The following is a 27,758-nucleotide window of genomic DNA, read 5'->3' as shown; positions in this document are numbered from 1 at the left end:
GTGGAACCCTCTCCTACCAATACATACCTCCATTTCTTTCTACAATGAGCTGCAGTTCTCCCTACATTGATCCACTTCTGATTTAATGCAAATGTCACCTTACTGTTTGGAGAAATACTACTAACGAACTTTTTCACCCCAGTGTTTTGCTGGACTAAAATAAACCAAAATAAGGAGTTCAGGATTCAGCCTAAATATATACCTAAAAGCAGTTCAGAAGAAGATAGAAGGTTTTTTGGCATGGCTAAGATCAAAGTTGCATTTTGGATGAGCCTTGCTTTAATTTGCTTTTCAGTTGTGAGAACCTACAACGGAAGGCAGCAGCAGTCAAAAGTGGAAGTTCTGTTAAGTCATTGTCCTTTTATTCATAGTAATACAGGCGGGACAGGCAGTCCAGAATAATGAAGTCCTACGTATTTGGTCCTCTTGCCAACCCACGATTATTCCCCAACACACTGGTGGCTAGAGCTTTCTGAAGAGTAGTTTTACATGTCCCAGGGGATGGGGTATCTACCACTTTCATTAGGAAGCCCTTTACATAGCCTAGCAGATTTGGTCCCTAGGTAGATTTCTTTTACTGTGTTTGGTTTCACTAAGAGTCTAGAAGGTGTTGGTCAGTGATTGATTATTGTTTGTATTGTGGTAGCACCTAGAGGCACCGACTGAAATTGCAGACCTGTTGTGCTCGGTACTGTACGTGTGTAAGGAAGAAACAGGTTCTTCCCAATCACCTTAGAGTAGAAAGAGTAAAGTCCAAAAGCAAAGAGGCACCAAGAGATAAAATGATTTACCAAGATCAACCAACAACACATGAACACAATCAGGAAAGGAAAGAAATTGTTATGAGTCTGAGTCCTGGGCTTCAATGCAATCCTGCAATCACACGTGGGTAAAACATCCAGAATCTCAACTTGAGCATCCAGGCAAACCTGAACAACCCACGAAAGCCAAAGCCCATCAGGCATGAGAGTTGCTGTACATCGCTCCTCAGTTCCAGCAGGAGCCACCTGCACAGATGTTAAACCTACACCACACAATTCCCACACCAGCCATGGGGAAAACAAAAAGAATTCCAAAGACAGTAACAGAAATGAAGGAAAATAAAGGAAATATCAGAAGTCAACCCATTGGAGGAGGTTGCAGGAGATGGCAGATGTAATCCTCTTGAATTTCAGTTCAACTCTTCCCTCCACACTATCAGCAAATCCTCTTTTGGAAACCAGCAGACTCTTCCCGTTTACTCTCAGATGAGGTTTACTATGACAAGCAAGCACCCAAATTAAACCATCGTTCAAGAATTAAAGCAAATATTTGTTGCCAGGCTGACTTCAAAAAAGGCAGAGGGATCACGGTTAACACCCTCATTTGACCAAGCTCTCCATTCAGTCCAGGAATCACCCATCAGCTCTGCAAACTGAACCCAAGATCTCAGTGATTTCATTACCTCGTGCAACTCTCATTCACAAATCACCAGAGAACAGAAATACAGTACCACTTCTGAATAGTAATAAAAAAATAATACTATTTTGTGGTGTCTGTTAATCTGATGGGTGGTTAAGACAGAAGTTAAAACCTGAGATGCATAAATAACTGATTTTGTGTTTTGTTTCATTATAGAAAAATGAAGGGAGAAAAAACAGTTGGGCAGTAGCCCAAACCAAACTTCTTTTTTTCTTTCAGATTTTTTTCAGTGAACAGAAAAACAGAAACAAGTGACATCTTGGGCTCAAGCAAAATATTTGACTGAAGGAAAAAAAAAAGTATAAAATTACACTGAAGTTAATTTCTAATTTCTCACCTGAAACAAAAATATCAGTTTTTTTCCTCCAGTGTCCAGCTCAAAGCATTCTGACTGTTCTCAGACTTGCCGGCATAGCACAGAGTTCATGCTTCAACTGAAGTATCTCTGCATGAGATATTTCTACGCTTCCTGGTGTGGGAAATAGAAAGGAGAAATCAGAGGAAAAGAGAGAGAAAGAAGAAAAGAGAAAAGACAGTTTTGGCCAACAGCTGACAGTTTTGGTTGGTGCATATTGTACTTGCCTTCCTCACTACTGACTACAGTACTGAAAAGCACAGTTACATTCATAAGATCCTTGTTTTCCTGGAGCACTAAGCATGTATTCATTGAATCCCTCTCCATCACCTTAACCAAAGGCTTTTCTGGCTGCTGATGGCACCATGCTAATCTTGCCTGTTGCACTGTCCCGGTGGGGTTGGTATGCGCTGGCTGCAGTCTTGCTGGCACTAAACTTCACTGGCTGCTGCCAGTTGTGTCCTCATTAGGTCCCCCATTTCCCAAGTGTGCTTGTAGGTATTGGTCCCTAGTAACAAAGAAAAACAGAGGACGTGAGAATTTCCTCAAAAGATTAAAGCTCCCTTTCTTGTGTTGGTGTTAGATGAGCCTGGAAAGCACACCGACACATACTTTGCAATTTAACCACAAAGTTAAGGCTGAATGTGGGTTAATGCCTGAATGTGGGTTAAGGGCTGGTTTTACTCCCAGCGTCTTTCCTGCTGTAATTTGTCCTACCAGGAGCATCTTGGGGAACGTTCTCAGTTGCAGCATATGCCAACGTCATTTGGATTCCCCTTTCTTATCCTTGAGCTCTATTTACGAGGCTGAGAAAAGCTATCAAGAAGCCCATCATAATCCACAGTGTATCTGAATATCCACAAGAGCCCTCCTCAGTCACGAAGATGACAAATGTGTACCAGCGAGGGCTGTTCCCCACTCCTTCAGTTTCAGCCATTCAAAACGAACATTCAGAGCATCGTGACCCTGAGAAGCCAAACAGCGCGTCCCTTGAGACCATCTCATTTCTCTCTCCCCCTCGCTGCAGCCCCCTCATCAAATAAAGCCAAGAGTATGTGCGTCATTCTGACACATACCCTTCAGGAAGTAATGGGAATAGGATAGATTTTCTTCCTCCTAATGCCCCGACTGTGTCCCTACAGCACGAGGTCCCTCATTCCCACAGTAACAGGCCTCCTCTTGCACAGTGCCGGTGGGTAACCTGAGCAGCCGTGACCAATGGGATGTCGGATTAGCATTGCTCTGTGGCACTGTCAGCAGCGTTTTGCTGGGCTCTTTAAGAGAATATCCTGCTGTGATTCACAACAAGTCTTGTGTTTGGGAGACACAGAGATCTCATCCAGCGAATTAAAATGCGCTACAGTGAATTTCAGTCTTTCTGCTCGGAGGTCTCCCAGGGACTGACCTAAGTGGTGTGGGCTGTATCAAGGGCAAGAGCCACCTGCTCCCAAACCCATCCCTGAGCCACCACGGCCCACGTGTGACAAAGCAGTGCATGGCTGGGACCAAGCTGCAGCCCCAAACACTGATTCTCAGCTAATTCACAGCTGGGCAAAGGAAGAAATAGGTTTGTTTTGCTGCAGCAATTTGTCTGAAACATGTTGGATCACGTATCGGTAACTCTTCAATATATTCTGCATTATTCACTGACATATATTTGTTATCTTAATTACTAATTACAAAAAGTGGCATGACCCATTCCCAAGACGGGTTAGAGAGACCACTGGTTTTACCAGCCCTGCCAGCTCCATTACTGAGCTGCTGGTAGCTGCACAAACAGCTGGCAGTGAAGGAATGGCAACAGAGCCTGATGTCTCAAAACCTCCTCACTTCAGTCCATTCCATCTGCTGTATGACAGACAAAGTGTGAGGTATCAAACCCAGAACAGTGAGCTGAAACTCACTGAAATATTCATAACATTGAGTTTGAAGAAACACTGAACAGTGGGTGAAGGAATGCAGGAATTGTTTGCATTTTTGACAGACAAATGCCATAGCGCTAGAGAAAAATGCTGCATCCCCAACAAGCAGCAGTGTAAGTGCATGGACAGGAGGAAACCCTGCTTTAGCAGGAGAGTTGGACATGATGATCCCCAGAGGTCCCTTCCAACCCTATGATTTTGTGATTCTCTGACATAAGTAACTTAGTGGGTAGTAACGGTGATAGGAGGACAGTTGGACTAGATGATCTTGTAGGCCCCTTCCAACCTTGTGACTCTACAACAGAGAGAGAAATGTTATTGTTTTCACTGGAACATGTTAAAGATACAGGTTTTAATCCTCCTTTTCTTGCAAAATGAGTTCTATATTTCCTCTAATGTTAGAACTGAGGTTTTGCATCTCCTTGGGAAGTCAATGCTCACACCAGCGCAGCACAGGCTAAACCCAACACTGGCCACTGCTCCTCTCTTAACTGAGAACCAAGTGGCAGCACTCTCCTTGCTTGCTGTAGCAACACTTCTCATAGCAAACACACCCAAAAAGTTACCAGCAAAGCATGCCCTGCTTTGTTTGCAGGAGCCAGCCATATCCAAGCCCCAGGTAATATACCTCCAAACACATTTTGACTACCCCAAAAGAACAAAAACCCGCAGCTGTGCTGCGGCTCCTCCTTTTTTCTCCCCTTGGCCTCCCACATCACAGATGAAAACAAGAGCGCATCTGGCATTTGCCGAGCGTCAGATACTTGGCCGAGACCTCCAGGAACAAACGGCCCCGGCTGCCCCACTCTGAGCTGCTGAGAGGTCTCCAGCGCGGCGCGAGGGGTCAGACCTAGGAACTGTCAACAGCTTCCTAATGTATGCTCTTTCTCCGGCAAAGGGGGTCCCAGGTTTTATAGCCTAATAGATTCGTTAATCGGAACACACACAGGCTGGGAAAGCCACTGTTTGTTTTCTCTGACAGGTTTGGCATTTTCCTCCTGGGAGCCAGGAAGCTTTAAAGGCGTAAGACTCTCCTGCTTAAGTGGACAAGAAAACTAGTCTGGACAAAGCGAGACATGTCACTGTGTCTGCTCAATTCTGAGCCAGAAGGTGCCATTTTAGAGACTTTACAACAACATCAATGTCAGGGTAAAGGAAATTAAATTCCCTTCCCTCTCCTCCCCTGATGTCTCCATTTTCTCCATGTTCCCACCCCTGTTGCTGTGGCCAGAATCCGCCCACCACAGGCAGAATACGTGTAATTACACTGAGGACAGTGATGTTCAGTTCAGACAGCAGCTCAAGGGGAGCATTTAAAGCAAAGGAAAACTGTCTGGTACACCAGTGGCGGAGTGCCCACAAACTGAGCACTGTTTGCCCACAACAGTGGTTTGAAACGCAGGAACATGAAATGGCAAACACAGCAAGAAAAGCTCCTGCATGGAACTACACACCCACCAACCACAATTCACAAGTTGCGATGGAGGTTCTGCCAACAGAATAAGGATTTGCTATCAATAACCTATGTATAATCACAAAGGTGAAATTCAAAGAGTTTCCAAGGTTGTGCAGCAATTGAAAACAGAAAGATGCATCTCAAAGCTTGAGTTTAATACCTTCACTTTAAAGACCTGGAAGAGACATGAAAATTGCATGCTAAGGTGTTACACCATCAAGAAGAAGACATCAACAGGGGGATTTCAGCAAAAATAAGTTTCAGACTCTTTCCCTCAAGTCTGGCCTGCGACATGGTTCCTGCATCAAGACACAATCCTCGGTCTGAAGGCATCCCCTTGTTCCTGGTACAAAACAAGGGCTGTGGTTTACAGGCAGGGGCCAGCTCAGCAATTCCCCCAGACACTGACCCTTCAGCACCTCTATATCTTACACTGCCCAAGTGCCTGCTATAAGGCATTGCCAGACACAGCTCCCATGGAATGGTAAATCTCCACTGTACCTCTCACTGTCAGTGCCTGGGTTCAGTGGTACACTCTCTTTCTTCATTCCTGCTATTCCTATGTCCTTCTTCCCCTTGACTGGAATCCAGCAGTCTCCACAAGAGGAGCTTGCTCTCATACTCCAGCTACTACAACACTGCATGCCGGTAAGGCTGAGACCAAGGAAGGCAAAATAATGTTTAATCCAGCAGCAATAATCTTACAGAAAGGACAGTCAATCATCATTCTTTAGAATGGGAACTATCTTCATCTTTGATTTTTAACACATCCCCCCTCTTCCAAGTCCTGTAATCACTTCTCCCACTACTGATAGAAGTGACGCTTATGTCTAGCTGAAATATGTCCCGTCGAAGTTACAATGAAACACTGTGCTAAAGTGCTTTGCTGAATCGGAGCCATCATAACTATCCATTAGGCTTTGATCTGGTTAATGTTTGTCCAAATATGGCCCCACAACAGGAAAGCAATGGACCATTATTAAAAGAAGGAAGGACAGCTGGAATTATTTTAGTGTACAACTACATGCTCAAACATACACCAAGTAACAGACTGAAAAACTGCTCTTACTACTGCTCAAATTACCCTTCTCTCAGTACCTAGCTACAAAACTGGTAATTAGGGCCTTATTTTTGTTCCCCCCTAGCTTTTAAAGCATGCAGCACTCACCCAATTTTCACACACAGTTTATCTTTGTTTAAAAAAAAAAAAGAGGAATCTCTGGACAGAGGCGGAGGGGAGACGTGTTTGTTTGATGGGAGTCAACACAGACATCACTCAGTCACTGTAGAACTGAAGGAGAAAGACAAGGGAGACACAGAAATGTGATGTGTACAAATGGAACGTAATTAAGTAAACCTTTGCTCGTGCTTCTTCACTCATACACACAAATCTGTTCTTTCCATTTATTAACAACAACAACAGAGAAACAACTGGCCTGTCCCAATCCAGTTTCATGAAAAGCAGGTTAGCTGTCAGAACATGCAGAAAGACCTCAGCACTTTACCCATGACAGCAAGCTTAAACAAGGCAAGGTCCATCCTCAGCAAAATCAATGACTTTCTTTCTTTCTGATCTGACACTGTGCTCTGTCTCAGGTGACTTAAGACTTCTATCGTGTCATGTGCTTACACACTATTGATGATGCACTAAGGGATGTTCTCTGCTGCCCACTCCCGGCCCCTGGCTCACACAATGGAGATGCCCATGGAGAGGAGCCAGCTCCCCACCTCAGCACATGGGGAGCTCCAGCACATTGATTTGAAGGGCTGCAGCAGTGACACCATTCTTTTCTGAATCCTCCTGAGCTCCTTTTCATACAACAGCAGTGCAGGACTTCACCTTTGCCATTGCATAGATAACGTATATTCTATTTGGACAGCAGAAGTTTAAGGGATAAGGTAAGGTAACAGACTTTGTGGTGTCCTCTGATTAGAAAACCCGAGTACAAGGCACTCTTGATCTGCTTGGTTACGCTACTAGAGACAAGACAGCCGTTCAATCATCTCTCATTCACCTATAGTTGATGAAGAGGAGGTTTTTAGATGGTTCTGTGTTGGAGCAAAAGCATCTGTGCCTGTGTGGGGATACCTGTGCTCAGTTCCCCAACACTCCACTTCAAATGGGACCTCATATGACCGTTTCACTTCAAGGAAACAAATATCAAAGGCAAGCCTAATAAGAGTGTGAATAAAGGAGCAACTTGCCCTAAGTTTGCCTTGGACAGGAGGCATCACCCTGTCCATTTCCTGTTTTCTGCTGCTGCAAGAGCTCCCATTCCCCTGCCCAAACCCCATCCCAGCAGCAGAGCTTCACAGACATTGCCATGGGGAGAGGAACTGCCACACACAGTAGGGGGCATCTGTGTGGCTGCTCACATAGACAGGGAGAAACTCCATTTCATAAATTGCACTATGGCACACGATCCTGTGGCCGTAGCTCCTACATGGGGCTATAAGGTTTGAATTGCCTCTCCAGCTTTGCCACCAGCTGCGGGACACTGGGCCTTCACAGCTGCCAAAGCAGCACAGCACTTCTGGCCTCATGTTTCTCAAGCTTGGTGTCCCCATCTCCAGACTGCAGAAAAGTGCCACCTCTGTAAATGCTTCAAAAGCCAGTGGCAGGACGTGCTAAGCACTCACACCACCTCACCAGGAGCAGACCCCAGTCCTCCCTACAAGGACCTTCTCCTGGCTGCTCCAAAGGGACACCCAGCACCACTGCTCCTGGAGACTGCTGGGTTTGGCATCAGATGGAAAGTCCATCCCAGAAGAACATATGAAACTGCTTCACTGGCTCAGTCCCACAGTTTATGAATTTCAATAAGCTGCAGTCTAATCTGGCTCATTTACTGGAGCTTTTTTTCTTTTTAAGCTTCTTCCCATTCAGATTATAATTCTTCATTTCAAAACAGAGCAATAAAACAAACTGGAAAATCTTTTTCCTTTTTTCTAGCACTATAACTTATGCTAGAAGCCTATTTTTAGAATTCTGACGTGTATATAAAAATATATGTTCCCAGAGGAATTTCGTACCACTATGCAACATGAACTTGTACGAGATCTAACGTCATGCCTCGATTTATTGCTTCCCATGCTCTGTATATGGTTTATTTTTTGATGAAAAACAAAATAAAACCAAACCAAATAAAATCATAACAAATAAAAAGGAGGGTATTTGTACACCGGGCTAAAAACAATTAACTTTTATAAGTCGGACACTGATAAAAGATTTATATTCTTTCTACACAGCTTTTAGATCAAATTCTCTCCTTTTAATGGAGACTTGATTAAAAAAAAAATCAAGCTATGCTAATAGTTTTAAAACTCCTTCTAGCTTCTCTTTGTGTTGATGAAAAATAAGCCCTAACATAAATCTAAGAATTCCCCCTCAGAAACATTCAGAATTCTCAAAGAAACACCATTTGATTACATCTGGACAGATCTGAAGATGCTGATAAATGATTTATATATGAAAGTCCTACAGTTTTGTTACAAAGTATTTTCAAACAATTTACTCCTTAGTCAATTTAGAAGACTGAGCACATCTGAGGGATAAGCTGTAGTTTAAGATCTTGAGAGCAAGTCTTCAATTGAAAAAATGGACGCATGGAAGAGACACATCAACGTCTCTCAGGTCGTGAACAGATTTAGTAAGACTGATGGATGGACAAAGGAAAGAAGGACAGGAACAAAGGAAAGCACTTAGTGATGTCAGAAGAGGCACCCTCAGCCTCCTGGAGGGCTGGTCTTCATAATGGAACACTACCCATCCTTTGGATACCAACAGAATACGATGGGTGCTGAGCTCAGATGAGAGAATTTTGTCACTCTTGGGGTTTTCATGGACTTCCAGATGTTTCACTTCTGCTGACTCAAGAAAGAAAGGATCTAAATACCTACTAAAATTTGTCTCAGCATTTGCCTCAAATCTGCATATGGGGCTATGGCTCTCATGCATTTCTCAAAAAGTTACTTTTGGCTCTATCCGCAAGGACTGCACTTCCATTTCATTTAGATCTCACTTGCAGCATTAATGCTGTGCACTTTCAAAACATGCACCTTTGTTCCATGCACTTGGTCACTGAACAAGACTAAACAGCAGAGAACATTCAGCTGCAGTCCACTTTCAAAATCTGTCAAATCTTCAGCTCACATTTGGCAAGAAAAATGTATGGCCAGATCGTTGACAATGCAGATAAGCAACACCGACAATCAAGTTTTTTTTTTCTGGGTGTATGTTACAATCAGAAAGGTCATCACAGTGGAAGGGTGATACGGGAGTGTAGAAGCAAAGGGACTAGCATGAATGGAATGACGTTACAACAGCAAAGACAAAGTGCTCACCCATCTCTGAAGATCTAGGCTCACAGAGAAAACTCCACAAGGGAGAGACCTCCAACCAGAGACCCTTCCCCAGTGGCAGTCAGTCTTTAAATGAGATCCAAGAGAGGCGCAGCCAGGCTCCACCCCTTCCTATCACACAGGTGAATTGTCTTCACCTGTGCTCCCAGGGCTGACCAGGCCTTTTCCCCAGGTGCTCATTCAGTGGTTCAGGCCTGGACTCAGCAGTTACCATACAGTGTAAGAATATGAGTGAAGCTCCTCTGCAAAGCTCTTCTTAAAGAACAGCTCTACAGTTCCCATAAATCTTGCGTAGAACCTTATGTTCACTTTGCTTCCCTCCTAGACACACAAACACAGAATTAAATCCACAACTGATCCATGCACTCCTCAGTGATGACAGCCATGAAGGTTCCACTTCCCAAAGAGGTGGTGAGACACTGGGCTAACAGGATCTCAAGCCAAGTTTCTCTCTCTGCAAAACAGCTGAACTTGTCTCAGACATTCATATTCACTCTCACCCATTTGAATCCTCTCCTACAAATGAACCGATCTACTCTGAAATCCTTATTACCCTCCAAGGCCTTTGGAGCAAAGATCTGGAAGCGCCCAGTACTCCACTGGTTCTACCCTAACAATATTACCCTGCTAAAATCTCATGTACGAGGAGCATCTTTCCATCTTTCTTTATGTAAGACCTCAATTCCAAAGGAATTTGGCACCCTACTGAACTCCTCCTTCTTGCCAGGTCTGCAGGTCAAGTACTGCAAGCTGTGATAATGAGGCTGGATTCTGACCATTCTGACCAGCAGCTGTTGTCATCCTGACTTCTTCTAAATCATCAAGAAGACAATGAATGACTCAGGCAAGGTTTATTTTTGGTAGAAAAGCGTAAAGGAAAACGTAATTCAATGTCACAGTGTTTGCCACAGTCTGCTAGGAAATCTGATTTCAGAACACATGAAGAATCTCCTCAGCCCAGAGTATGCTCTCTAACCAGATTTCTCTTTCTCTATCACTCAGGTTGGATTTTTTGGCGTTTTTTTCCCCTTCTTTCAGTTCAAAACTCTTAAAATTCCACCTTTCCTATGAAGGATTTTCTGCCCTAGGAAAACTTCTGTCATGAAGTAATGCGTATATTACATCTCTGTAAGTGAACAGCAAACAGAAGCAACTGTCTTTAATGTACCAACACCAGGGACAAAAGAAAGGTGTGGAGCAGGAGGCACCACCGACAACAGTGAGAATGTTAACCAAGGCCCTTTTCTGCTTTTGCTTCCTTCTGAGGCCCACCATAGAAATCACACATGCTGCTTCAGATCAGTGTCACCCCGCTATATTGGGGCAATCCTTCCCGAACAGTGCCAGCCATTGCCAGCAGAGCTGTCTCTGCCAGCCTCCAGGAGGGATGCGCTTCCAAAGGCCCCAAGCCCTTCAAAGTAGCACAGAGTCCTGTCAGAAAGACTCTATGAAGAGAAGCCTGTGCTAAGGTGGAGTGGTGGGTAATGCACTGGCAGTTTTGAGAAGGACAATGCTGACATCAAGGCCTTAAACCGGATGTCCAGGCAACCTGTGTGTGACATTGGGCATAAAACTGCTCTTGTTGGCTGTTCCTCAGCCTTCCTATCTGTGAAATGGCAATGAGAATCCTGCTTTTGTCATTTTAAAACGTTGTTTTTCCATTTTTGAGACTGCCACTCATTATGTGTACCCACAGCGGGGACTCGATCTTATTTATGGCTTCCTGGTTGTCATTGTAATAACTTAAAATTGTGGAGTGCCTTAAGATAATTGGGAGACATTTGCCTAGGCTCATCCAAAGTTTGTGGGGACGGCTGACGGCTGCAATTCACCGAGGGCAGTGTAGACTATAAATGTACAGATCCTTTTGTCAGCTCAGCACTTCCAGCTGCATCTTAAGAACAGTGAAAGTAAGGGATACAGAAACACTGTGCCATTCAAATTAGCACTGCAAAGTACGCTAGCAGAAAAGGCATACCAAAAAGAAAAAGGAAAGCATAAACTTGCCAGGTGCAAAAAGTACTGCACAGATATACATTCCTGGCATTTTTAGCTCATTTATGTTCCTTTCAAATTATTCTGCACAGAGATTTTTTAAAGCCTTGAAAAGAGAATGCTGCTCATTCATTTATCTATGTCATTTTCATATTTATCAATTAACTTTTAGCAGAAAGGCTCATTCGTCCTATTCAAAATAAAACCTACAGAAATATTTCATATATACAATAGTCTGGGAGTGTAACCACCGAATGCCTGAGAAAATCTTTGGCTGGAACAAGTCACCAGTAAAGTTGAGCCACGCTGCATTTTTACTAGCAGATCAGGCTCTGGTAAAAGAGACCTCTGTTGCTGTTCTGCTGGAGTCCATCGTTTAGCTTTACAAGCATGACAACGCCACACTTCTCCAGAGGCCTTCACTAGATATTACACCATCACTGGAAGTCCATCTTTCCATTCCCCAAGAAATGTGTCCATGGATAGGCTGCATGTTCTTACAACACGTCTTGGACAATGAGTATGAATTTGAAAATTAAGGGTAAATTTGACATTTGACATATCTATGACAGATACATAGGTCACTCTGAATGTAATGCTTCCTATTTATTTCCATGGAAACTACAGCAGCTACAAAGAGCACAATAACACTATTTGATACAGCAAATTCTCAGCTACAAATACTGTTTTTCAGCATAGACACAACCATTAACTATACATTTTTACCAGCAATGAACAGGAGCTGCATGCCATGCTTGTAAAAATCCACTCCAGTGGATGTGACCCACTGGACTTTCACAGCTGCTACGATGGCATCGCAGCTAAGCTAGGAAGATGTTGCCCACACAGTCCAAATTTCATCAGCTCTAACACTTGAAAGTCAGAGAATGCCAAATCCAGACGATACAGTGGGTGTGGTAGGACAGTCCAGCCCAGACTGGCAATATGCTCCATAGTCTTCAAATTGCTATGAGGCCTGGTGATAACATATTGCAAGAGAAAGACTGCCTTCCACTCTGGTATGACTCTGAAGTTCATGCCTTCTGCTTAGTCAGGGTTGCGATGCAGCAGTCAGAGCTGATGGTTTGCCCAGGTTCATCCCTTTCCTATCCCAACAGACAGAGGACAACACTTTGCCCACTGAGGGCTGTGTCTTAAACTTTTTCTTGGGTAGGGAATCCACATGTCACCATGTGGTGACATGGACTGTCATTCTGACTTTGGCCTGTAGTGGTGACACAACGTCTCATCACTGGTAATGATGTGATCCAGGACACTGTCACCTTCAGCCTTGTATTTGTTCATAACGTCCCAACAAACTTGCATGCAGTGTTCCTTCTGTTACTGTGTGAGTATTCATGGGACTCACCTGGTGCAAACTTTGCGATATTTCAGCATTGCCACCATTGCAACAAAATGTAATGGAATATAGGTGGGAAGGTGCAGCCTCTACTGCCAAAGTACAAACATCCACCTCTGATGTTGTGGGTTGACGTAATAAAATAAAAAGCATTACGTTTGGAGCAGCTCTCATACATCAAGCAACATCATGTCATAGAATGCAGGGACTGAGATTTAAGTTTTCTGTGGCTAAGGCTGCAGCAAAACAAGAGACCCACATTGCACTGTCTACTATCCAGAAATCAATCAAGTGTAAGCCTTCATAAGCTGTCACCAAAGCCTTAGGCCATCTGGCTCTCTGATGCATGGCAGATGAACTTCCTCAAGGCAACACAACATTCATTTTCACTTCTCTCAGCAATATTTGAAATGCAAGGAACGGTACAGCAAGGCTCAGTACTTGACCAGACATTCAAACCAGCTCAGGGAGAGAGATCCAAGTGTGCATCACCCAAAATCTGGGTGGATATTACAAAGCCCAGATCCTTTCAAACACCAAAGACTGCACTACTTTGGTAAAATGACACAAAATCATTAAAATGTTGGTTTCAAGTGCTCAAAGAAGTGTGCTAAAATATTTATCTGTTATATTACTTGTCTTTTCATATATCTTCAGATTCAGAGGAAGACATCACAGATGCAAAGAGTACCTCAAGTGAACAAGAACTGCAAGAATAGCTGCTGCTATTATATGTCCCCATTATGCTGCTATTATATATCCCCATTATATATGTTTTGCTATCAGAACTATTTCTAATTCTGAACAGTGGAACAAATAAGGCACAGGAAGCAAAAAAGAAGGAACTGCTGGAAAGAAAGATAGGGATCACAATTTTTCTGCACTGAAGTTGGCAGAAATTTTGCTGGAAGAAAAAGGCTCTGGAGCAGTAAAAGAGTTGTACTCTTTTGTTCAGCCAGTCATTGGTGTTATTATTTCTAATTTCAGAGGAAACGCCACCAGGCTCGTATGGTTATACCATTATGCATTTTACCATAAATCAACAATCAGCAAATTCAAAACAACTCACAGCAGTAACTGTACAGCAACACTGCACAGCCACATAAGGAAATGTAGGCACAGACAACCTATTGATGCAACTTCTGTTTTATGCAAATGCCTGACATAGGACTCATGCAAAAACTAGGGGAAAAAAAGTATGATCATAATACTTCCCTTGTCACTGCAGTGACATTTACTTCCAAAGAGCCTTTACAACGGCACCAGAAACTGACTTTGCCCTAGGGTGAGAAGGAAACATCTAATTAAGAAGTCTTAAATTCTGGTTGTCAGGACTTAAACAACACCTCAGAGTGGGCAGACAAAACTTCTGCTTTTTTGCAGGAGCCGGAACAAGGATGGACGAGAGGGGAGTGCTGAAAAATAGCAAAAGAGGAAGATATCAAAAAGACAAACAGAAAAATAGTTTAGCTAAACTATCCTCAACGAAAAGTCTTGAGTCTTCTTCTTAAGTTCCCCTTGATTCAATGCTAGTTGAAATTGAAGTTTCACTGGGCTTTGCATCATGGATGTCTAACTCTTCCTTGATCTTTGTCACCTGAAAGAGGAGTTTGGGGGGTTGTCATTAACGAACATCACAACACAACAGCCTGTGTGATAACTAGAATGATGGCATACCAGAGACAGAGAGGGCTGTTCTAAGAGAGTCAGCATTCATTTTCTTCCAGTCTCCACTGAAACCTCCACAAATACAAACGCAAAGCCCAGAGCCAGCAAAAATCCTCTGCATAAGCCTGGGATTATTAAGGTCTTTTGCAACACAACCTCTTGTAACTGCGCCTTTCCCTACAAAAGACAGATGCTGAAGATTCAAGACAAGATAGCCACAGACCCATAAGTAGTATCTAATGCTATCATAAAAGTTTATGGGCCACACCCGCTTAAGCCATAGTTCTCCATCTCTATTCACATCACTCCAGGTAGTTAACCTCTCAGTTATCTTCAGATCAGAAGCAGAGGGCTCAGCCACTAAACAGTGCTTAAGCTCCCACCCAGAGCTGGCGGGTTAATTCATGACTCCACCATCATCCTGCATCTTCAACTAAACTACTGGGGGGAAGGATCTGTTATCCCACAGCTTACATATTTGGCCTCTGCGTAAATCTGCTGGCTGTATTCTTAAGTACAATAGCAGGCATAGTAAAATTAAAAATAGTAAGAAAATTTACAAATAGCAGGGATTTATTCCGGGTGCTGTTAAAAGGGAAACACAACTGCTTAAAGAACACGGAAAACTGTTAACAGACTTGAGGCGTCAGCTCCCTGCCCTCCCAACAAGATTTTGTTAATTTTTTTTTCCTGCACTTAGGTCATTGGTATGTGCATTTCAACATGGAGCTCAAAACTCCTCTGAAACTTCGGCTACCAGCTTCTGAAAGCTGGAGTAGATCAGTTGTAATTGCCCTGTTTATTTATATTCTCTCCTGAAACATCCATTATGAGATGCTAGGCTAGATGGGCCTTAGGACTAATCCACTATGGGAAACCCCCATTATGGGAAACCAAGAGACACACAAATATTAAAGATGTGTACTGGAACACGGAAGCCTGCAGCCAGTGAGAGCTTCTCCATTGCAATGCCTGCCTCCGTGCCTCATATGAAAGCCCTGCTGGGCTGAGATGTGAACATACTTGCAGAAGAGGGAGCAGCGTGGATTTAAGCACCATTCACATACTGCAAACCACCTCTGTGCTCCTCCCTCAGGCCACTGCATGCCCAACAGCGAGCCAGAAAAGCCACAACATTCTGTCCAGAACAAATCAGACCATCTTTTATTTCCTTTTCTTCTCACCACTTTTTTTTATCTTGTGTGTGTGTATAAATGTGTAAATACATACATACATATATATATATACATACATATATATGAGAACAGCGTACTCCAGTGTGAGGTCATAGAATCATAGAATCATTTGAGTTGGAAAGGACTTTTAAAGGGCATCTAGTCCAATCCCCCTGCAATGAATAGGAACACCTACAGCTCGATCGTGTGCTTAGTGTCCCATCCAGTCTGACCTTGATTGTCTCCAGGGATGGGACATCCATCCCATCACAAGCAGAGCATTCCTGTCTGAGGTTAGGGAACACACCTCTGTACTGCTGAATGCAGTGCTGACTAGGTTTCTGGAAGAAACTCCTCAAGTATTTCCTATAAAGGAGGCTGACATTACCTGTAGACTCTAAACAAGCAAGGTCTATCTACTAGACCAATTACAACATACAAAGCCATAAGAAGCCAAAGGTACTGTTCTTAGAGGACTGAAGTTATAACATACAGCAAAAGGCTTATAAAGTTAACAGGAAGCATTATGGTGGCATTAATGTGGTTGTCACGTGGACAAACCCAGAAAGGTCACTGTCACTGAGCAATTAGCTAATGGAGCATTTCTAGTTACTGAAGATTGTAAAAACTCAGTAGTCAGATCTATTTAAAATACCTGAGAACAAAAGATTATCCAGAGTCTACAGAAAAATAAGAAAGTAGATTTAAGAAGCACCATTTAATAGAGCATGTCCCATGATAAAAAGAAGGGCAATCTATTTCTGAGTTGAGAACTGCTTTTGCTTTTAAATCATCAATCACTTTCATCTTTTACAATACTGGCACACAGAAACGCTCCTGAAGATGAAGAAATGCACTGGGTAATAAACCTGCACTTGTGTCACACTGATTAGAACTAGTCAAGCTTTCTTAGATTTCACTGGAAGGTTTTTCAGCTTCAGAGTTTTGGATATAACACTGCAGTCTGAGCATTTCTCACCTCATTATTGCCAGAAGATTCTTCCTTCATTCTTTCATAGGAGCAATTCTTTCTTTCTTTTACATTGGTTGGCAATGGGAAAATACGGTCCTCAGAAATATAAAAAGTGAGATACTTAATTAGCATTAAACTGCGCTGTGTATTGATTTAAAGGAGATGGCTATTTTTTAAAACAAAGCTTTCAAAGAAACTGAGGATTCAGTCACCTGATGACTGTAAATCTTCAAATACATTCCCCCAAGTTCAGAGAACACAATGCCTCCTATCTGCCATCAGTTTTCCTTGCATCTTAACACATGAGGAAAGCTTGATAAACTAACTATCCTCGCTTCTCATCTCTGTGTGGTTCCTTAGTTGAAATATAGATACTTGACCAAGAAAAACAGTTTGAACAGCTAGACTTACAAAGACAAGCTCAGAATTCAAACTCAAGTTGAATTTGCTCTCTTTAGACATCGTTAACACAGGTTCTGGTATTCAGATGAGAGCTAGCCAGCTGAATAAGATAGACAGAACAAGATACATGCATTTTAGAGCAACACATAGAGGCTCCCAAATTGCTTGGATTTGGAGTAAGGCACACAGGTCATAAGGAGGAAGACTCAAAACCAGCTGAAGAACTCTCCGCTTGCTTTCTTTTTTTATAGGGAAAATAAAAAAGGGAGACAGCGAGCAAATAAAAGGTGAAAGTTCATCTCCCCATGAGTGAGGGCCGGAAATCAATGTGCACACTGTATGCTGTTTACTCATCCTTGCATCCAGATGAGAAGGCCATCTGACTCCCACACGCAGCCGCCTTCCCGGTAGCAGCATGGTGCCTGTCCCTCTCTGCTCCAGCACGGCCATTGAAACAAGCCAATACAGACTTGACGGCGCCAGCAAACCCGCAATAACTTGTTCGTTGCCACAGTGCTCCCAGGGCCCATCCCGTCACCTATCTCCATTCACACTCCTCCTTATTGCTCACCTGATAACGATAGGCCTGACCATAATTGCTGGGCTGTGCTGCAGAGCGGCAGAGAAGCGGATAACGAGTATCTATCCCTTCTCTCAGCACAAACGTGTAAAAGTTTGTTCAAGGTTTTACGAGGCATGGAGCAAAACAGCTGCTTTCACTGAGAGCTGAGGTGTTAACTGCTGAGGTACAGCGAGATGGCTCCTGCCAGCCCGCAGTGTCTCTCCGGACAGCCCAACACACAGACTTCTATGTTGGGCTGAAACAGGTGTTAGGAAGGAAACTACTTCATGCTGGAAGGTGGGATGGAGGCAGGGATTTCTTGAAGTTTTAAAGGGCTGGGAAAAGTTGCTTTCAATTGAGGCTTCAAACAGAAAATAAAAGCTTGGGAAGTTAAGGCTTTCCCTGCCAAGTCTCCAGTTCTCCACCTTTGCCTGGTGTTTCTGGCCTGTTTCTAAAACTCCAGGGGGAATTCAGCTGACTCCAGATCTATAGCATCTCCTTCCAGACTGTCAAACTGTGAAAGTGGATTCTGTGATGCAGTTGCAAGTCCTCTAATGACCAAATGGAGATTTCTGACTCGTTTTGTATATAGGCCACAGAACAGCTGTCATGTAGTAAAATGTCTCAGGTGCTGGAGCCAGGCATTAATCGGATGAGAAAGCCATGATTCTGAGTACAGGCACTTATTAGTGGGCTTTTAATAGTCAGTATCCAAACGTACACACACAGAGGAATATTGCTAATGTTTACTGGACATTTAGTCCTGTCACCTGGGGAAGGCAGGTGTTGCAAGCTCCATTAAGAAAAGCCAAGAAGAGGATTTTCACCTCATTTTGTCAGTACGTAAGGCTTATTCAAAGAAACAGGCTAATCCTTGGCCTCTGCTGTGGCTGGCTACAAAATCAAAAGGAAGGTGTGTTTTTGACAGTAATGACCAACCACTGGGTTAAGATCTATGAGAGGCACCTCACCAGGGCTACCAAACATGTCACTAGGACATTATAAATGGAGGAATCACGTTGGCTAATGCAGGCTTCCAGCTGTGCAAACAAACTCCTCAAAGCTTGCAATGCAAACCCCAGACTAGTTGGGGAAGTACAGCAGAGAACTATTATTCCAGCAGTTCATTAGGCCCCTTCGTTTTGCAAAGCACCCAAGTCATGAAGGCATGCTGAACCACTCAACCACCATGTGCTACGGCTGCTGGATGTACTGCTGACTTAGGATGGTACAAACAAATATCCCAGGGTCTGCATAAATGGTTTGGGTATCTTGTTTTGCTCTCTCTAGAAGTTATATGTCACATATAAGACACTATACAGTCTTAAATCGCAGCCTGTTGCTGACTTCCTTCAAGGACAAACCAGGTCACAGAAACTTGGGACTGTGGAAAATGGTCAAGAGACTAACAGAAGGATTGCAGATGGCATAAATGTGAAGTGGGAACTTCTGTGCGCTGTTGGAGTAGGAGATAGTCTGGAAAAGATGGTTCAAAGGGGACTTTGAGTGGAGGGTGGGAAAAGAAAAAAGAAAAGAGAAAAAAGAGAAAAAAGAGAAAAAAGAAAAAGGAAAAAAGAAAAATGAAAAAAGAAAAAAGAAAAAAGAAAAAAAGAGAAGGAGGAGCAGTATCAGAACTACCCAGTAATGGGAGCACATAACACCCTAAGACAGGTGCCTCAGACCTCAAATAAGCACCAATACTGCAGGCGTATGAAAGGTCTGCCCTTACCCTGTCATAAACGAGAGCAGTTCTGGACCAAGGCTGGAAAATACCACCTCAGGGCAATAAATCTCCCATTGATAGGGTCTGGCAAACACAAGCTTGAGAAAGGTTGAAGTCAGCTCTGAAGTATATAATGACTCACTTAGGATTGAGGGAATTAGAACGAAAGGCGACACTCAATCTAACAGCGACATTAATAAGTAATCACCACTGCAAATGTCTGGGCAGTTATAAAACATTGGCAAGACAGACTTTCTCAACCTTACAAGCCTGGCTCAACTGCATACAGCAAAATGTTCTCTATCAAATAACCCCGGGGAAAGTCCTCCAAAGGATCTATGCTGATAGATGATCACAGGTATCTGTTACACCTCAGCCCACACCTCCATAAAACTCCATCATTCAGTAAAGTCAGAACGTCTCCTTTACAGTCTTTCTGAAGATGCTTGTCTGTTCTCCCCCTCTTTTACATTTGGTCCCATAAGGGAAAATTATTCCTGGCCAACTCCTGCATTTTGTACTGTACTTTAAACAAACCAAGGTGCTGGAAGGTAACACATAGCATTGGTGTAATCTGAGAAATGAGAATTTTGGTCATTAGAAACGCAGCTAAAACAAATAATAAATATAGTGCGGTGACATTTATGGTGAAAGCCGCCAGAGCTTAGGAGATTTCCCTGCCTGGTGCCATAAAGGCCTTCCAAGCACCAAAGGCATTTAAAGCTAAATTAAAATCCTCATTAGCTGCTCTTGAGTGTATTTGCATTGATGAGGTCCCTGGTGGATGTGGTTTTATGGGCGTGGAGGTAAACCTGTGTGGCATAACTACAGAGAGAGCTTTCAGCTGCACTGATGTAACCTGTGTGCGATATGCCAGTGATTGAGATATTCCATCGTGAGCCAACCTCCTCAGAGTGCTCCATGCCACAAAACAAAAATAAACATACACAAAACCCACAAACAATTGTCACTATGTTATCTGATTCAAAGAGGAAGATGTCAGTTTAAATACAGGCAAGGATGTTTATCTTTGTGCCCCGATACGTGAAGATCTCAGAGCTACCGTTAATGTTTACAGTGCAAAGACTGACCAGTACATTTTGTTCAAGCCTAAATGTGAACTGGATACAATCTGTTTGTATGGAAAACACTGGCCATACCTGCCCCTGCAGAGTCTCTCGCGCCACATTTCCTGGCATCAGCTGGATTTTTAATTTAACTTCATTCAGTGCTTTCATGTGACAGTGATAGGTCATACATAAAACCCTCAGAAAGATAGACCGGCATATGAAACATATCTAACCAGCTGCAAGTCACAGTTAAAAGAAAACGGGAATTCAAGAAGAGTTCCTGATGCACCCTTCCAAGAAAAAGAACTCGAGGTGTGAGCTGGGATGAAAGGAGGGAAACGCTGTGAGAGGTACTACACATGGAGCAGAAACTGTAGGAAAACAAGCCCTATGGGAACCTCTAGATGTGTGGCTTGATACAAAACCCCAAGATAGCTGTTTAAGTGTGGGTGTCTAATTTCATACTAGAGAAATACTGTATCTCGCACATACATCTCCATTACCATGATGAAATAATCCTCTCAACATCCTGGCCAGGTACTGGAGATGAAACTCCCTGCAGGGGGATATCCAGTTGATGTTATGCCATCTTGCTCAATGAAGTCTGAGTCAAATAATATAGCAGGCACTGTAGTGCTTTTTTGCAAGAGAAAAATGATGTTTAAATACAGTTCAGAATAACTACATTCTACTAATTCATGATAGTACTTTGAATCCTTGGGATACAGGACTCTACTTTCTGTCTGAAGAGTCTTTGTACATTTTTATAACTAACGCCAGTTTCCATTCCAGATGTGGCTGCCTTTCTGCACAGGGCAAGCACCTGTGTGCGAACGTATGTATGTGTGCGCGTTCTACATACACACTGCTTCATACTGCCGTAAATGGGTTTGAGGTTTGCAAAATGGTCCCATAAATCATTAATTAATGATAATACAAATATGAATAATGCAAGAGGCAGAAGGGCAAGAGTCACCACTCCATCTTCAACACCATCTCGGATGCTTGGATAAGCAATGTGCCCACAGTAGTCTCCCCTGCCAAGAGCACCATTACATACAGAAATGCTGAAGAATCACAAAAAGGTTGCAGTATGATCCATGGGAGATGGAAGGCCTTCATCAATAGCAGGCTAATGCAGATGACTTTAACCCTTTAAGTCCTTCTGTCTGTTCAGACTCCCCAGTTCCTGTTTCCTCAGAAGTGGTCCATGGAATTATAAGATACTGCTGCATCCTGCTGTTAGAAACTGAACTGCAACTGGTAAGCATTTCGTAAGTTCACAAAGGGAGTTTTCCAGTCTTATCTTTATTAACTGTGAATTTATCTCTCTTCCCAGATACAATGTTGAGAGAGGAGGTGAGCTGGAGGGGGTCATTCCTGCTGTACAAGGATCAAATGCCATAAACAGCCCAGAGTGTGACTGTGCTTCGCCTGTGCCCTTTTAATTGCGCCCGTTAAAGCACACATTAAACACGCAATCCCTGTGACCAAAGGTAAGAGGGAGTTTGGGTGTAAGCAAGCAATCACTTGATAAGACAACAGCATTTCAAAACACCATAAATTAATTCCGTAGGCTAATTTCCCTAAGAGCAATGGAGATAATAAATCTCATTGTTGGCGTTAAGGGTGACTGAAGAATCTGCTTCATGTGCCTGCCAATATGCTACCGGAGCAATGCCACAGAGCTGAGGTTTGCTGGCTTCTTCCAGAGAGGAAGAAAAATGAAGAGAGAAGACATGTAAAATCGTGCTGCAGCCTGTACTGCTGGGGCAGGTTACTTTTACCAGGGAGGAAGAGGAGGGAAAAATAAAGAAGAAAAAAAAAAAAAAAGAAAACAGGAAAAGAGCCACCAATGGTTCAAGCAATGAATCAAGCAGGGAAATTTCACATGGAAGACTGCAAGAGATGTCCTGATAAGTGGGACAGAAAATCATCCTTGAAGGCACAAGACATAAATCTGAATTACTGGGGATTAATGAGTCAAGAGGAATGGGTCAGAAGGGGGAATTTAAGGACACATACTGTCCTTGATCCATGTCTGGAACTGCCCTTGAAGTTTAATAGAAGACCCTTTACACTACTAAGTTCCAAGAGGTCCATAATGCCTACTCACCCTCCCACACAAAACAGCTCACAGGCTCTTTTGCTCAAGTGCATGATGACTCTTAAGTATCCCATCTTCATTTCCATCCTTCCAAAATATATCTGTTGTGCACTGAAAGTCAGCACAGAGTAAGACTGTATGTTACAGCTTCGAAATTAGACAGATTACCTCCTGTACATTTACATTGAATCCATTTTTCCCCCACAGAGGTTAAATAAAATTCAAAAGTTTGCCCAACAAATAAATGGGCTGTCTGTGTGAAAAGTCTATATCCACCAAACTAATGACCAGCTCTAACCTTCTTGCAACAGCTTAAACTAAAAGCAATGCAGGTAACAAAAGCCATTATGATAGCAGGATGGGATGCAACTCCTCTGAGTTACAGTAGTTTGTGGTCCGGAGAAGCAGTCAGCTGACACAACATCCCTCCCTTCAACCCAACAATATGTTGGCTACATCTGCCTTCACTCCAACAGACCAAACAGTGGACTATGTTGGTTCACTGTTCTTGGAGTTGTTCAGAAATTCTTCTAAGTATTCTTATAACTGGAGGGCTGGCAGGAGGCAGAAGCGTACAAGTAAAACACAACTTGAAGATAAAACATTACTGTTCTTTTCACAGTAGGGCCTCCAAAAGTCTGAAAACTGGTCCAGATGAGCAGAGATCCTCAGAGATGTAACCAATCTGTACTTATTATAGGCCCAGAAATCCTATTAAAGTTGGGAAGTGACGATGAGAAGCAGCCCTGGCATCTACGCACCAGTGCATGCACAAACAGACCTCCGCTGCTCCGAGCCCGCATCGGCAAGGACTTCATTTTGAAAGTCAGGGAGTTTTTTTATTTAGATTATTAATAGTATCACTAAGGGCTAAACAGCTCTGCATTTCTGGCAAGTATTAGGATATCTGTGCATAAGGGAATAAATAGAGGAAACCAAAAGGAAAAACAATGTATTTTCTGTTTGTATATCCATATATATTAAATACACACGTTTAGGGTCATACATCTCTCTAACCATAATGTGTATATATGTATATTTCTTAGATAGGCTATGGTATGTATACATAGCACAATTCATTGAAGATTTTAGAAATAATTTATAAAATTGGCTGTTTTCCTTACTGTTTAGCTTATAAGGTACAACACAGTATATTTTAACTACCATGGAAATTGGCCAATTTTCCAATGCTTAAATATCCGTGATGGATCATCACAAACATTTTACAAAAGAAACATATGGCTGGTTTTGTACTCTTTCCAGATAAGTTAAACCCAGACTCTCTGATACATTCATGACCTGCAGAAAATCCTGCATTTTCATCATTCTGGATGCACTGCTTCTGACTTGGAGCCCTTCACTTAATGTTTGTCAACTAGAATGCAGGCTTAGTAATTTCAGAGGACTAAATTTAAGAGTAATCAGTGGTTGAGCAAGAGTGTTAAGGCACCATTTATTCTGTCTGAATTGCAAAAATAACACACACATTGCAAAATCTAAAGAATATTACTATTATTTAAGGGAACGGGGGAATTCCAAACGGAAAGCTTGAAGTTTTTACCCAAAATTTTGAAAACTGCATTCCAATAGAGAAGTTAATTCAATTTTGAAGGAAGGAGATGTTTTCTAGGTAAAGGTTAATTTCATATGAAGTTAATGTTCCTGTCAAGGTGTTTCTCACAGAATTTTTTTTCAACCAGCAGGCTACTTCCAGTGCTCTGATAAGGCAGGCACTGCAATGGCAAGATACTGCACTATGCAGCATCCAAGAAACAATATCAACTCAGTAACATAAATAAAACGAAGACTGGCTTTGGTTCTTCACTTATATTTCCATCTCTGTGCCACCAACTCCTCAGCAGCTCCCTCCAGTTCTTCCCAAAGAACAAGAGCTCACATGCATCAAAGAGTGGAAAAGATGTTCCCCACGAGCGCTCTCCCTACCGACAGATGGATGGCTGCACAGCTCAGACTTCTTTGTGTGTGACCTGTTTTGAAGAAGTTTTGAACCACTTAGCTTTCACAAAGAGCTGAATCCAGCAGCATTGAGCGAAGAAGTGTGACTCTGGTGTCTGACAAAGGTATGAGTCAAGTATGTGATATTACAGAAGGAGGACACAAGAGGGATCAGCAATTGACATATATCGAAGAATTAACGTAAGAAAAGGATGAGCTGAAAACAATGAATTTGGTGTCATTTCGGAATTTCCACAAAGACCAAGATGCCAATTAGCACCGGAGGAGTCACACACTCAGTCTCAGTAGTTTTCTCCTTATCGCAGGAAGGAAGAGCCTATTTGAAGATGTAAGACAATGTCAGACAATAGACAGGCAATTCCATAACTGGAAACTCACCAAGTTCAGAGGGAGGACAAAAGTGCACCATAATGTTAATTATATCCACGCGCAGGATAAACAACACAGTTGCCAATCTTACTCATACACATATAGAAGATTTTCCCTGATACCAATAAAACCAGGAAACCAATGACAAAGTTTTCAGTTCACTGGATTCTGGATTTCATGCCTGCCTCCACATTTACTGTTTATAATATTTTCTACACCTAAAATGAAACTGTTTCAAACAGAGCTAGAGTTTCAAAGCAGATTCAGATTCTGGATGTATTTACCTTCTCTGCATTCATAAAGTTTGCCTCTAAGACCTTCTACCATCGCCATTACCCAGATATTTTCCTACAGAAGTCTCAATTTGTGCACAAAAAATGGTCAGTTTAGAAGTTTACACACGCTTCTGAGATGGATATTTAGTGAAGAAATAAGGAAAAAAAGAAAGAAAAGAGAGAGAGACAGAGAGTAAGCACAGACCATAAGCATGCTCTGCACACAAATGCAGCAGTTACAAGTGACTAACTGAACCCAAGACCCTGGAATACTTTGAGTTTTCACTCATGAGGACTTTTGAAAGAAGCTAAATTTGGCAGAATAGCAAAAGTCATAGAAAAATACAGTGCCTCAGTACCCCTCTCTTCCCAATGAGAGATAAAGCTATATAGTTCAGGCTGGATGCTTTGTAATTCAGGGCTGATATCTATCTGAATTCAAAAATAACCACTGAATCTATCCACATGGGGTTCAAGAACGCTGAGAAGTGCGGACCATGGAGGACTGCTTCTTTAAGTATGTTAAACCCCCATGGTAAAGAGGTCCAGCAAAAGTCCACTCAAACTTGTAACAAAATGTGGAATTAATTTTAAAGGCTGAGAAGAAAAAAAAAAAAAACAATTAAAAAAAAAAAAGAGAAAAGAATTTGAAATAGCCCTTCCTAAAGCATTGTAACTCACTCACAGGAGTAAAATAAGTTCATAATATCTGGCACTGCACCATGCCTGCAGGGATATACAATGGAACTCTTTGCTCAGGACCAGGTAAAGGATTTAATCTGTCTGAAGAATGAAATTGCAATGAAACATGAAAGTGTATCTGTTCAAAGATTCCTTCTTCTCTTCACATACCAAACTAATTCACCCCATTTGGCCTACTCACTGAATCTCTCTGACATTACTGGAGAACCTGCCAGAAGAACACAGTGCACGTGTTGGAAGCATACATCTCAGTCCACAGATGTGTCTTTAAACATGTTTTACCCTGCATCATCTGCAGTGGTATGACAGATGCCACCTGATGTGACAGCTGCTGGCTGCTTTCCATCTGCAGTCATCACGCCACTCATTACAACTTGTTGCAAGTGAGAGAGCTAAGATGCTGCAACCCTCAAGTCCAGCTCCACATCGACAATGTGATGGGATTCTCCCTGCCTGCAAACTCCCAGTTCTTTCTTCCTAAGGAGCAGAATCCCAACAGAAAGCAGCAGTTTTGAGGACAGGGGAAGAAGGTTTAATTCTTCAGCAATTAACAGAAGTCTCTCCACAGTGCAGCTAGCACACACAGTGACTCTCGGCCAACAGGCAACACCCTCCTTCTGTAACAGATCCAGTGTAGGGGAAGTGACTGCCAGTATTGATTTATATATCACCAGTACCTTGAACCTTCAGCTGATGTCAGAACGCTCTGGGCGTTACATGGAGCGTAAGGGAGGTGCAAAGGACAGAAGTGGGAAAAGAGGAAGAGAAGCTGAAGACCCGTTGCAGGGAACTGGCAGAGATAAGCACCCGGAGCTAATAATGCACAGTGCAGGAGTTTGTTACCTGTGCTCGCCCACGCTTCAATCTCTCCGTGAGATTGCAGCTGTGCAGATGGAAAACTCACTCAGTAAGGTGGGACCTGGCATTAGGTGAACAGGTTTGGGCTGCATGCAGCAGGAGCGAGTGCTGTGCAAATTGTGGAAGAGCATTCACCTATGGAGTCCTCCAGAACTGATTTAAGAGAGACTAAACTTAGCACACGCGATAACGATCTCAAAACACAAGTTATCACTTCCGGGTTCTGCTCCTCAGACGGAGCACACACAGACCAAACGGCATTGCCAATGGCTACACATGCAGCAAACAATGCAGACAACATTACCAGGGCAACATAATGAGGTTTCCAACTCCTTTTTGTTTGTGCCGTAAGCTCATACCGGCACACAGCCAGGACCCTTCTGACCACTTGAAAAATAAAGATTCACTAACCCCACTGACTTAAAAAAAACCACACTGATGCAAAGAGATTGTGAAGGCTCTCAATCCCAGGAGTGGAGCATGGCAGGTGGAAGAGGTCCAATAACTCAGGGTGGTAAGGAAGAGCTCCAATAACTCAAGGGTAGAGAAAGGAGAAATCTATCTGTACCCTGTTAGCTAAATATCAGTGTTTTCATCAGAAGGTTACCTAAATCAAGCCACTGTGAAATTATCATCTCACCATGACATTAACCTTAATGTCAGCATCAAATGCTCCATTGACTGTAACAGCCATAAAACATGCATGTGAATGGAGAAAACGTGCTTATAACATTGCCACCACTTCCACTGTTGAGAGTTTTGGTTCTTGACACGCCTGAATGTCAGATGTGGAGCACCACAAGCCATGTTTGCAGCTCACAGGTTACTGCTATAAGTGGCACCTGTGTCCCTGTTCTCATTAATTCTGCAGGCTTTCTCATATCTCCAACCAAGCGAATGTATGACAGCACCTAGGAGAGCAGAAATCAGGACTACAGATGCCATATTGCCAAGCCCCCCTGAGATTTAAAATAGTACTGGAACGG

At 42.8% G+C, this 27,758-nt stretch overlaps 1 protein-coding gene across 10 annotated transcripts in view; it reads right to left on the bottom strand.

The window, feature by feature from the left end:
* The window catches only part of TBX3 (T-box 3), a 302,848-nt gene extending 275,910 nt beyond the window's left edge, over positions 1-26,938 (bottom strand). For 8 of the 10 annotated variants that reach the window (XM_046901073.1, XM_040647960.2, XM_046901069.1 and 5 more), the window contains exon 1: positions 26,758-26,938. The gene's annotated coding sequence lies outside the window, so the exon portion shown is untranslated. Of the gene's footprint in view, positions 1-16,733; positions 17,596-26,757 lie in introns of those variants that run through there. The other 2 variants (XM_046901067.1, XM_046901072.1) reach the window with 1 other exon arrangement.
* Between the last annotated feature and the right edge of the window lie 820 nt (positions 26,939-27,758).

Source organism: Gallus gallus, chromosome 15 (assembly GCF_016699485.2).
Source record: "Gallus gallus isolate bGalGal1 chromosome 15, bGalGal1.mat.broiler.GRCg7b, whole genome shotgun sequence".
NCBI lineage: Eukaryota > Metazoa > Chordata > Aves > Galliformes > Phasianidae > Gallus > Gallus gallus.
The sequence above is the reverse complement of the archived record's forward strand: the minus strand, read 5'-3'. Positions and strand labels throughout refer to the sequence as shown.